We start from the raw sequence: 12731 nt of genomic DNA, 5'->3' as shown, positions 1-12731 counted from the left end.
CTACTCAGAAATAAATAGAAGAAAAGAAAAAACTATATAAAAAATTTTCAACACTTTCTAACAGCATTTGCTATTTTTCAGTCATTTACCGATTTGGGGAAAAGAAAAAAAAATATAAAAAACTACTCAGAAATAAATAGAAGAAAATAAAAAAAGCAGAAAAGAAAAAAACTATATAAAAAACTACTCAGAAATAAATAGAAGAAAATAAATAAAGAAGAAAAGAAAAAAAACTATATAAAAAATTATTGGGGCGCTGCCGAGTGGGCCTGCTAGACCACGGGCGTGGAAATTCAGGCCCGCAAGGGCCAGCAGGCTCACAGGGCAGCGCGCCATAGTTAGGCACAGAAGCCTGCTTTACAAGGGAGTTCAAAGTAGCAGTCGCGGCTGGGTTTATAAACCAGTGCGGCTGCCCTCCGCCCGGCGAGGTGGGACTAAACTTTCTACACCGCGGGTGGCAGCGCACCCCCTTTAGTACCGGTTGGTAGCCCAACCCGGTACTAAACGTAGGTCTTTAGTACCGGTTGGAGCCACCAACCGGTACTAAAGGCCTGCTTTTCCCGCCTCTTGGCCTGGCCAAATAGGCCTTTAGTACCGGTTGGTGGATCAAACCGGTACTAATGGCCACCGCTATATCAGCACCACTTACGAATATTTTTAGTTCGTTTCAGTTTGTTCTTCGCCCCCGTCGCCGCCCCTGTCGCGCCCCAGCCCGTCCCTGTCGCCATCGTCGTCGCCGCCCCCGTCGCCGTCGTCGCCGCCCCAGCCGGCCCCCGTCGTCGCGTGACCCGCCGCGCCGTCGTCGCTGTCTCGCGCCGTCGCCCCGGCCCGCCGTCCCCGCCGCCCGTACGCTGCCGCCCCGCTCGTACACACACACACATACACACACATACACACACACATACACACACAGAGACACACACACACACACACACACATTTTTTTACTTATTTTCTGTTTTCTGTTGTTTAGATTAATGCATGTCAAATTTTCTGTTGAATTAATATAACTAGTTTATTTTTAGTAAATGCTTAGTTGAACTAGTTGAATTAATAGAACTAGTTTATTTTTAGTAAGAAAATTTAGGTATATGAGATTTGATGATCTAATTAAAATATTACTATATATAGCTACTTTATATATTTTAGTAAGAAAATTAATATAACTAGTTCATTTTTAGTAAATTCTTAGTTGAATTTGTTGAATTAATAGAACTAGTTTATTTTTAGTAAGAAAATTTAGGTATTTGAGATTTGATGATCTAATTAAAATATTACTATATATATAGAACTAGCTACTTTATTTTCGTAAGAAAATTAATAGAACTAGTTTATTTTTAGTAAATGCTTAGTTGAATTAGTTGAATTAATAGAACTAGTTGAATTGATAGAACTAGTTGAATTAATAGAAGTAGTTGAATTAGTTGAATTAATAGAACTAGTAAGTGTTTAATGTTTCATCTGTATGAACATAGGAAATGTCGTCTGACGACGAAAAAGATTTCATTAAGTGCGAATACTGTGAAGACCAGCGCGGCCTGTGCGACAGAAAATTTCCTTGTTGATGATAGGCGCTTCAGCATCAAGCTGGATGAGACCTTCGAAGTGGATAGAGTAAGTCACAACGACAAGTCTTTTTTCGTAATTAAGCATGACTTATGCTTCATTTGCTTCAACTTATAATTTTTAATTTTCACTATTGTACTAGCGCATCCCCTGCCATGCAAGAATTTTTGTCTTGGATAAGATAGGTTTCAGTGCTATGGAAACTATGGAGGTAAAGAGAGTTTACCTGAAGACCGAGCATGGTTATACTTTCAACGTCAAATTATACAATGCAGACACATACACCTATTTTGAATGCAAAACTTGGCAAGCACTATGCAAGACTTATGCATTTGAGCCTGATATGGTTATCACCTTTGATATTCGTCCTGAAGATGATATTGAAGGTAATAGAGACATCTGGGTCGATGTGCAGACGCCTCCAGTTCTACCATTATGTGAGTTTCTCAACCATATTTATGTCTTCGATATTGTTTATTCAAAAATAGTTGACAAGTAATTTCTATTGACAGCTTATTTTGATTCAAGCAAACATGTTCGGCGCTTGGTAGACAGGACCATCCACTGTCCCGGGGCTGAACTAAACTGTGAGGAGATAAGTCATTATGTTTCATGGCTTGAGGATCTTGATGCTGTCAAGAGAAATCATTTTCCTGAATTTGAAAATCTTAGTACTCAAAACGTGCGACCAATAGTGATCGTATTGAACTACGGTCACATGTATCTAGGAAAGATGGTAAGATTTTTACTATTAGTCCTCAGTGCATCTTTTGCATACATTATTTTTCAAGCTAAACTTTCATTGCTAAGTATATTAATTACTATACGATGTTCTTCAACAGGGACTCCCGATGACAGTTGTGCCTCAGTGGATCGAGACTAAAGGTCGCATGTCAATTGTTAGCTTACGGCCAAGATATCCTACAGTGCACATGAGTGCATTCAGGATTTCTGAAAGCGATGAATGCTTAATAGTGAAAGATTGGAGCAAAATTGTTAACGATCGCAGAGAAGTACTAGGGGGCAGCAATCAGAATCGCAGCCCACGATTAGGAGACAGGTTCATCTGCATGCTCCAATATGATGAATCAGGAGAGCTATACATGTTCTATGCTATTTTACCTGAGAGAGAGCAGCAGGATTTATAGCTAGTTATCATGCTCTTAGTACTTGTTGTCCTCTCATGCGTGTCCGTGTTCTTTGTCCTGAACTTAATCTCAAAGAGTGATTTGGTTTTGTGGTGTTATGGACGCTTATAATATCATGACCATGTTGAACTCGATGATATCTTTGCTAGCTAGTATATACTGTTGTTGGTGATGATATGATGCAAGAGTTTTTATATTAATATGATAATGATGATGATGATGAGTTATTATATCATTTATGAAAGAAACCGCATATTAGTTTCAACTGGATGGATCCTAGCTAAGTGATCAAGTATATGCCATATCCATATTACTTAGATCACTTGATCACTTAGCTAGGATCCACATGCATCCAGTCGAAACTAATCTGCGGTACTTTCACCTAATGATTTAATAGCTCATTATAATGTAAAACAATCACTAAATTAAATTGAAAACACAAAACTAAAGGAAAATTAAAAATTAAAACCAAAACACACCCAAACATTTAGTACCGGTTGGTAACACCAACCGGTACTAATGTCCTACACGCACCCGGGCCTGGCTCGTGCCACGTGGTGGCACGTTAGCGCCGGTTCGCGTCAAACCGGTACTAAAGGGGGGGACCTTTAGTCCCCACTCTTTAGTGCCGGTTGCAGAACCGGCACTAAAGGCCCTTACGAACCGGTGATAAAACTACGTTTTCTACTAGTGTCTCATGCTTGAACTCAATGTTTATTAACTTTAATGCATGTTCATGACTGTTATCGCTCCCTAGTTGGTCGCTTCCCAGTCTCTTTCTAGCCTTCACTTATACTAAGAGGGAATACTGCTTGTGCATCCACTTCCATAAACCCCAAAGTTATTCCATATGAGTCCACCATACCTTCCTATATGCGGTATCTACCTGCTGTTCTAAGTAAATTTGTATGTGCCAAACTCTAAACCTTCAAATTAAATTCTGTTTTGTATGCTCGAATAGTTCATGTATCAACTACGGCTGTCTGTATCTTCCATGCTAGGCGGGTTATTCTCAAGAGGAGTGGACTCCGCTCCTCACTCATGAGAAAATGGCTGGTCACCGGGATGCCCAGTCCCATGCTCAAACCAAATCAAAATAATTGCAAACAAAACTCCCCTAGGACTGTTGTTAGTTGGAGGCACCCATTGCTTCGGGCAAGCCATGGATTGATGCTTGTTGGTGGCGGGGGAGTATAAACTTTACCATTCTGCTTGGGAACCGCTTGTAATGTGTGTAGCATGGGAGATATCGAGATCTCTCGGTTGTTATGTTGACAATGAAAGTATGCCGCTCAAAATATTATTTATCTATGTTTCAAAATCGAGCTCTGGCACCTCTACAAATCCCTGCTTCCCTCTGCGAAGGGCCTATCTATTTACTTTTATGTTGAGTCATCACCCTCTTCTTAAAAAGCACCAGTTGGAGAGCACTGCTGTCATTTGCATCCATTACTATTAATTTATATTGAGTATGACTATGACTGGATCTCTTTTACCATGAATTACAATGTTTAGTCGGTCCTTGATCTTCAGAGGTGCTCTGCATTTATGTTTTGCAGAAAGGGCTAGCGAGATACCATCTTGTTATATCATATTATGATTGTTTTGAGAAAGTGTTGTCATCCGAGATTTATTATTATTGCTCGCTAGTTGATTATGTCATTGATATGAGTAAACATGAGACCTAAATGTTATTGTGAATATGGTTAGTTCATAATCTTTGCTGAAAACTTGAATGCTGGCTTTACATATTTACAACAACAAGAGAAACAGAGTTTGTAAAAGTTTTTCTTTATCACTTTCAGTTTATCAACGGAATTGCTTGAGGACAAGCAAAGGTTTAAGCTTGCGGGAGTTGATACGTCTCCATCATATCTACTTTTCCAAACACTTTTGCCCTTGTTTTGGACTCTAACTTGCATGATTTGAATGGAACTAACCCGGACTGACGCTGTTTTCAGCAGAATTGCCATGGTGTTATTTTTGTGCAGAAATAAAAGTTCTCGGAATGACCTGAAACTTCACGAAGAATATTTTTGGAATAAATAAAAAATACTGGCGAAAGAATCAAGGCCAGGGGGCCCACGCCCTGTCCACGAGGGTGGGGGCGCGCCCCCTGCCTCGTGGGCCCCTGGGGCTCACCCAACATCAACTCCAACTCCATATATTCATGCGGGAAGAAAAAAATCAGGGAGAAGGATTCATCGCGTTTTACGATACGGAGCCGCCGCCAAGCCCTAAACTCTCTCGGGAGGGCTGATCTGGAGTCCGTTCGGGGCTCCGGAGAGGGGAATCCATCGCCATCGTCATCATCAACCTTCCTCCATCACCAATTTCATGATGCTCACCGTCGTGCGTGAGTAATTCCATCGTAGGCTTGCTGGACGGTGATGGGTTGGATGAGATTTATCATGTAATCGAGTTAGTTTTGTTAGGGTTTGGTCCCTAGTATCCACTATGTTCTGAGATTGATGTTGCTATGACTTTGCTATGCCTAATGCTTGTCACTAGGGCCCAAGTGCCATGAATTCAGATCTCAACCTATTATGTTTTCATGAATATATGTGAGTTCCTGATCCTATCTTGCAAGTCATTAGTCACCTACTATGTGTTATGATCCGTCAACCCCGAAGTGACAATAATCGGGGCCATCTCCCGGTGATGACCGTAGTTTGAGGAGTTCATGTATTCACTAAGTGTTAATGCTTTGGTCTGGTACTCTATTAAAAGGAGGCCTTAATATCCCTTAGTTTCCAATAGGACCCCGCTGCCATGGGAGGGTAGGACAAAAGATGTCATGCAAGTTCTTTTCCATAAGCACGTATGACTATATTCGGAATACATGCCTACGTTACACTGATGAACTAGAGCTAGTTCTGTGTCACCCTATGTTATAACTGTTGCATGAATAATCGCATCCGACAAAATTCTCCATCACCGATCCAATGCCTACGAGCTTTTCACATATTGATCTTTGCTTAGTTACTTTTCCGTTGCCACTGTTACAATTACTACAAAACTATTATTGTTACCTTTGCAACCGTCACCGTTACTTCCATACTACTTTCCTACTAAATACTTTGCTGCAGATATTAAGTTATCCAGGTGTGGTTGAATTGACAACTCAACTGCTAATACTTGAGAATATTCTTTGGCTCCCCTTGTGTCGAATCAATAAATTTGGGTTCAATACTCTACCCTCCAAAACTGTTGCGATCCCCTATACTTGTGGGTTATCAGAAAACATATGTGGTTTCTCTTTGATTCGATTGAGATATGCTAGAGAAGGAACATGCATGTAGGAAACGGGCAAGGGAAAGTTTTGATTTATCGCTTGTAATTTTGGAAAGTTTTTATATGGATGCGATTGGTGACGAGAGAAAGGATGCTAAAAAAGCCAACAACTCACGGACGAGATAAAATCGGAGTGGTTGACTCGTGGGGGAAATATCGATGGGAGGTTAGATCCTTCGTTCGGTGGGCCGAGAGAAAATCGGTGGGACTGGAAAAAAATTGGTGGAGGTGGAAGGCCTATCGAGGGGTGGAAGAGAACGAACGAACTAACGAAGTACGAACTCGCCCATTAAGAGTAGAGATAGATGCGTGGATTTTTCCTTAAATTATGTTATTTGTTTCCTTGAAATTCGTTATTTTATTTCCTATTAAATCAAATTGCATTGATGGGAGGAATCGATTGATTTAGGTAAATTAGGGAAGTTAGACTTGTGATCTTTTATACGTTAGGAAAGTGTTGGTTTACAAGGAAAGAGTGTAGAGGAAAAATAAACCCGTAGAAAAGGGGTGGGAGAAGGGACGAGAAAAACCAGACGAAAGTGGTGGGACTATTCAACCAACTCGTCCATTAGGAGTAGAGATAGCATATTAATGCATATAAAACATCCAAAACAAATAATATAATAGCATGGAACAATCCAAAACTGGCACTGACTTTGCCATGCTTAATGCTTGTCACTTTGGGCCCGAGTGCCATGATTTCAGATCTGAACCATTTATGTAATCACCATTATATCTATGTTCTAAATCCGATCTTGCAAGTTATAGTCACCTATTACGTGTTATGATCCATAAACCCTGGAGTGACAGTAGTCGGGATACTTTCCGGTGATGACTGTAATTTGAGGAGTTCATGTATTCACTATGTGCTAATGCTTTGTTCCGATTCCTATTAAAAGGAGGCCTTAATATCCCTTAGTTTCCTTATGGACTCCCTGCCACGGGAGGGTAGGACAAAAGATGTCATGCAAGTTCTTTCCATAAGCACGTATGACTATTTACGGAATACATGCCTACATTATATTTATGAACTGGAGCTAGTTTTGTATCGCCCTAGGTTATGACCGTTATATGATGAATATCATCCAACGAATTCACCGATCCAATGCCTACGAATTTTCCACATATTGTTCTTGCTAAGTTACTACTGTTGTTGCTACTGTTACATTTGCCACAAAATCATTGCTATCACTGTTACCGTTACTGCTACTGTTACCACTAATATCAAAACTATCATAATACTTGCAAATATGCTTTGGCTCTGCTTGTGTCAAATCTATAAATTTGGGTTGAATACTCTACCCTCGAAAACAGTTGCGATCCCCTATACTTGTGGGTTATCAAGACACCACTAGAGGAAAGACAACATACATCTCATCAAAATATCGAATGAATACCAAATTCACATGATTACTTATAACAAGACTTCTTCCATGTCCTCAGGAACAAACGTAACTACTCACAAATCATATTCATGTTCAAGATCAGAGGTGTATTGAATATCATTAAGGATCTGAACATATGATTGATACGTCTCCATCGTATCTACTTTTCCAAACACTTTTGCCCTTGTTTTGGACTCTAACTTGCATGATTTGAATGGAACTAACCTGGACTGACGCTGTTTTCAGCAGAATTGCCATGGTGTTATTTTTATGCAGAAATAAAAGTTCTCGGAATGACCTGAAACTTCACGGAGAATATTTTTGGAATATATAAAAAATACTGGCGAAAGAATCAAGACCAGGTGACCACACCCTGTCCACGAGGGTGGGGGGTGCGCCTACCCCCCCGGGCGCGCCCCCTGTCTCGTGGGCCCCCTGAGGCTCCACCGACCTTAACTCCAACTCTATATATTCACGTTCGGGGAGAAAAAAATCAGAGAGAAGGATTCATCGCGTTTTACGATACGGAGCCGCGGCCAAGCCCTAATCTCTCTCGGGAGGGTTGATCTGGAGTCTATTCGGGGCTCCAGAAAGGGGAATCCGTCACCGTCGTCATCATCAACCTTCCTCCATCACCAATTTCATTATGCTCACCGCCGTGCGTGAGTAATTCTATCGTAGGCTTGCTGGACGGTGATGGGTTGGATGAGATTTATCATGTAATCGAGTTAGTTTTGTTAGGGTTTGATCCCTAGTATCCATTATGTTCTGAGATTGATGTTGCTATGACTTTGCTATGCTTAATGTTTGCCACTAGGGCCCGAGTGCCATGAGTTCAGATCTGAACCTATTATGTTTTCATGAATATATGTGAGTTCTTGATCCTATCTTGCAAGTCAATGGTCACCTACTATGTGTTATGATCCAGCAACCCCGAAATGACAATAATCGGGACCACTCCCGGTGATGACCGTAGTTTGAGGAGTTCATGTATTGACTAAGTGTTAATGCTTTGGTCCGGTACTCTATTAAAAGGAGGCCTTAATATCCCTTAGTTTCCAATAGGACCCCGCTGCCACGGGAGGGTAGGACAAAAGATGTCATGCAAGTTCTTTTCCATAAGCACATATGACTATACTCGGAATACATGCCTACATTACATTGATGAACTGGAGCTAGTTCTGTGTCACCCTATGTTATAGCTGTTGCATGAGGAATCGCATCCGACATAATTATCCATCACTGATCCAATGCCTACGAGCTTTTCACATATTGATCTTTGCTTAGTTACTTTGTCGTTGCCATTGTTACAATTACTACAAAACTGCTACTGTTACTTTTGCCACCGTTACCATTACTTCCATACTACTTTGCTACTAAATACTTTGCTGCAGATATTAAGTTTTCCAGGTGTGGTTGAATTGACAACTCAACTGCTAATACTTGACAATATTCTTTGGCTCCCCTTGTGTCGAATCAATAAATTTGGGTTGAATAGTCTACCCTCGAAAACTGTTGTGATCCCCTATACTTGTGGGTTATTAATGATCTTCCGCCAAATAAACCAACTAGCATCAACTACAAGGAGTAATCAACACTACTAGCAACCCACAGGTACCAATATGAGGTTTTGAGACAAAGATTGAATACAAGAGATGAACTAGGGTTTGAGAGGAGATGGTCTTGGTGAAGATGTTGATTGAGATTGACTCACCCTTGATGAGAGGATCGTTGGTGATGACGATGGCTTCGATTTCCCCCTCCCAGAGGGAAGTTTCCCCGGCAGAACAACTCTGTCGGAGCCCTAGATTGATTCTGCCCAGGTTCCGCCTCGAGACGGCGGCGCTTCGTCCCGAAAACTCTCCTATGATTTTTTCCAGGTAAAACCCCTTCATTTAGCAGAAGATGGACACTAGAGACCCTCTAGGGGGCCCACAAGCCCTAGGGGCGCGCCCAGGGGGTAGGGCGCGCCCAGGGGGTAGGGCGCGCCCCAGGCTTATGGCCACCCACTACTAGGGAAAACCCTAGTAGTAGCGCGGGTTTAATGCCTACTAGTAGCGCGGGTCACCGCGCTACTAGTAAGGCGCTACAGCTATTCCTTAGCAGTAGCGCGTGTGACACACGCTACTGCTAATACACATAGCCGTAGCGTGTGTTGTTTCCAGCGCTACTGCTAATATAACTAGTAGCAGCGTGTTCGCTCACCAGCGCTACTGGTATTCTGTTTTTTAGTGTATTTATACGCCGTTATACAAATTTTGATACAGTACCAATTAAGAGGTTGTTATATCATTATTATGTCCATGATGAATTAATATATCATTGTGAGGAAGAAACATGGATTAGATTCATTTGGATGAATCAAAAGTTGAATTAGGACGACAATCCTACTAATTCAACTTTTGATCCATCCACATGAATCTAATCTGCGTTCCTTCCACCAATGATATAATAACTAATCATGATCATAATAACAAATCATCATGATAATCATGATCATCATCATCATCATATTAATATAAAAACTCTTGCATCATATCATCACCAACAACACTAGCTAATAATCATCATAGTCATTACCACTATTTAATCATCATAGTCATAGTGTAGCTATCTAATCACCACCAACACTAGCTAATAATAATCATCATAGTCATTACCACCAACACTAGCTATTTAATCATCATAGCCATAGTGTAGCACATCATCATCTTCAAACTTATTCTAGCTAGCTAATCACTCCTGCTGCTCTCTCTCTCTCTCTCAGGTAAAATATCATAGAACATGTGTGGCACTCCTGCTTCATCATGTTGGAGCATGTAGATGAACCTGTCTCCTAATCGTGGGCTGCGCTTCTTATTGTTGCCTCCTAGTACTTCTCTGCGATCATTCACAATTCTTCTCCAGTCTTGCACTATTAAGCATTCCTCGGTTCTAGAAATCCCGAATGCACTCATGTGCAATGTAGGATGTCTTGGCCGTAAGCTAATCATTGACATGCGACTTGTAGTCTTGATCCACTGAGGCACAACTGTCATCGGGAGTCCCTGTTGAAGAACATTGTATAGTAACATACTTAGCAATGAAGTTTAGATTAAAAAATAATGTATGCAAAAGATGCACTGAGGACAAATAGTAAAAATCTTACCATCTTTCCTAAATAGATGTGACCATAGTTCAATACGATCACTATTGGTCGCATGTTTTGAGTACTAACATTTTTAAGTCCAGGAAAATAATTTGTCTTGACAGCATCAAGATCCTCAAGCCATGAAACATAGTGACTTATCTCCTCGCAATTTAGTTCAGCCCCGAGACAGTGGACGGTCATGTCTACCAAGCATCAGACATGTTTGCTTGAATGGAAATAATCTGTCAATAGAAATTAGTTGTCAAATATTTTTGAATAAACAATATCGAAGACATAAATATTGTTGAGAAACTCACATAATGGTATCACTAGAGGCGTCTGCACATCGACCCAGATGTCGATATTACCTTCAGTATCATCTTCCGGACGAATATCAAAGGTGATAACCATATCAGGCTCAAATGCATAAGTCTTGCATAGTGCTTGCCAAGTTTTGCATTCAAAATAGGTGTAGGTGTCTGCGTTGTATAATTTTGCGTGGAAAGTATAACCATGCTCGGTCTTCAAGTAAACTCTCTTTACCTCCATAGTTTTCATAGGACTGAAACCTATCTTATCCAAGACAAAAACTCTTGCATGGCAGGGGATACGCTAGTAGCATAGTAAAAAATTAAATTATAAGTTGAAGCAGATGTCATGCTTAATTACGAAAAAAGACTTCTCGTTGTGACTTACTGTATCCACTTCGAAGCTCTCGTCCAGCTTGATGCTGAAGCGCCTATCATCATGTAGGAAGATTCTGTCGCACAGGCCGCGCTCGAATTCGCAGTATTCGCAAATACCGAAATCCTTTTCGTCGTCAGACATTTTCTATGTTCATAGTTGAAACATTAATTGAAAATCGATCGAAGGCAACTACCAAGATACTCAACACACAAATCCGGGGCACTCGATATTTCCTACATATTCTAGTACAAGTCATGCAAAAATTCATGGAAAAATCCGGCATGACCTTTGCTAAAATAGGACATGTCGAGCGCCTGAAATTTGCCGGAACGGAAATGAATCAACACTCCGGCAAAACATAGGCCACTCGGAGTTGTAACCTGCAAACATGACCGACCACTTGGGCAAGCACATATCCTATTTGAGCAACACAAGATATACATGTTTTTATTATCTACATCATGTGAGCATTGAAACTTGATGGTCATTGCATTTCAATGGTTGAAAATATGAGAAAAAACATTTCAAAATATCTTATAGGACTCATATTGACATGCATTCAATAAGCAAAACCAAATCGTAAAATAAATAAGTATTCTAATTAGCATGCATTCAATAAGCAAAAGTAAATCATCATGCGTCCATACATCGTCGAATATTATCACTAATACATCCCGAATAGTATCATACAGATAACATCACTAATACAACAAAAACCCTAGCGTGCGACGGGTATCGGCGCGGGCGATGGACACCCAAAGAGAAGGAACCATCACATGATCATAGCTCCAGTTAGATCCTTGGAGAACCTCCCAGGTATTGGAGAACCTGTGCTCCAACGCAAACAAGTAGTGACGGACGTGCGCGTCCTCCTCGCTGACACGGTGACGTACCACCTCCGCGGGGTCCTCAAGCCTCTACACCGTCACTGGCCCATGCGACCGCCACCAAAGAAGGTTCGGGTCAACGACGGACTGGCTCCTCACCAAGCTGCATCCCCCAGTAGGTAGCGCCTCCCAGTACCAGCCCGGCGGAGCCCAGTCCCGGATATGGCTCATCCGTTCAAGCAGGTGTCCTCCGCCGAGTCGACGACGAGGATGCGGGATAGGCATCGTAGACGTCGATGCGGGAATAATTGCTTTAACTAAAATAATAATAACAAATGTGACATGTTCAACTAGTTCTATTAATTCAACTAGTTCTTACTAAAAATAAACTTACTATAAATAAAAGTAAACTAGTTCTTACTAAAAATAAACTAGTTCAACTAGTTATATTAATTTTCTTACTAAAAATACACTTGCTCTATTAATTCAACTAGTTCTCACTAAAAAACTAGTTCAACTAGTTCTATTAAATTTCTTACTAATTCTATTAAACATTACTGCCCTAGTTCTTACTAACTAATTAGTAACTAGGAACTATTGCCCTAATTACCATCTAATTTGATGAACCCTAACTAATTTGATGCAATCTAAAATTCGAAGAACGCTAGGAAATTTAGCTAGGCAGAGGTAGGGGA

This window comes from Triticum aestivum, chromosome 1D (assembly GCF_018294505.1).
Source record: "Triticum aestivum cultivar Chinese Spring chromosome 1D, IWGSC CS RefSeq v2.1, whole genome shotgun sequence".
Lineage (NCBI taxonomy): Eukaryota > Viridiplantae > Streptophyta > Magnoliopsida > Poales > Poaceae > Triticum > Triticum aestivum.
This window is presented reverse-complemented; position numbering follows the sequence as displayed.